A 488-nucleotide genomic window follows, 5' to 3' on the forward strand; every position below is an offset into this window, starting at 1 on the left:
AGACCTCATTCAATGAGAGGTCCACAGTGAACAAAGTCTTACTTTAAAACTTACACTTTTTGAAAGTAAAGTGCAGTAACAACTCCCCCCCGCCCACTCCCTGCCCGCATTTCTTAACAGTCCTGGGTTGGAAGAATCAGGCTACCACAATGATAAAACAGTTTCCGAGTGTTGATACGTTGTCTCAATACATCCCCTGGAGACCCTGGAAGCCCCCACTGGATGCATCTCAGCAGCTTCCTGGCAAAGCCCCGGCCCCAGGTGGTCTCCCATCCCCAGGGACCCGCAGGCCCTGCCCTGGGATTTGCAGCTGGCCTCCCGGTGGAGCCAGCAGAGCCTGAGGCGCCCCAGGGCCTGGGAGGAATGCAGCCTCCTCCCAGTGCAGACCGCTCCCCCCGCCCCAGCTCCCCTGGCTGGGGATTGGCCGCCAGCCACCCACCGCCCCCCCCCCCAGCGGCAAGGCAGGGCCTGCTTATAGTCCGCGGCGG

The sequence above is a fragment of the Artibeus jamaicensis genome, unplaced genomic scaffold (assembly GCF_021234435.1).
Source record: "Artibeus jamaicensis isolate MK-2021 breed Jamaican fruit bat unplaced genomic scaffold, CSHL_Jam_final scaffold_625, whole genome shotgun sequence".
Taxonomy (NCBI): Eukaryota; Metazoa; Chordata; class Mammalia; order Chiroptera; family Phyllostomidae; genus Artibeus; species Artibeus jamaicensis.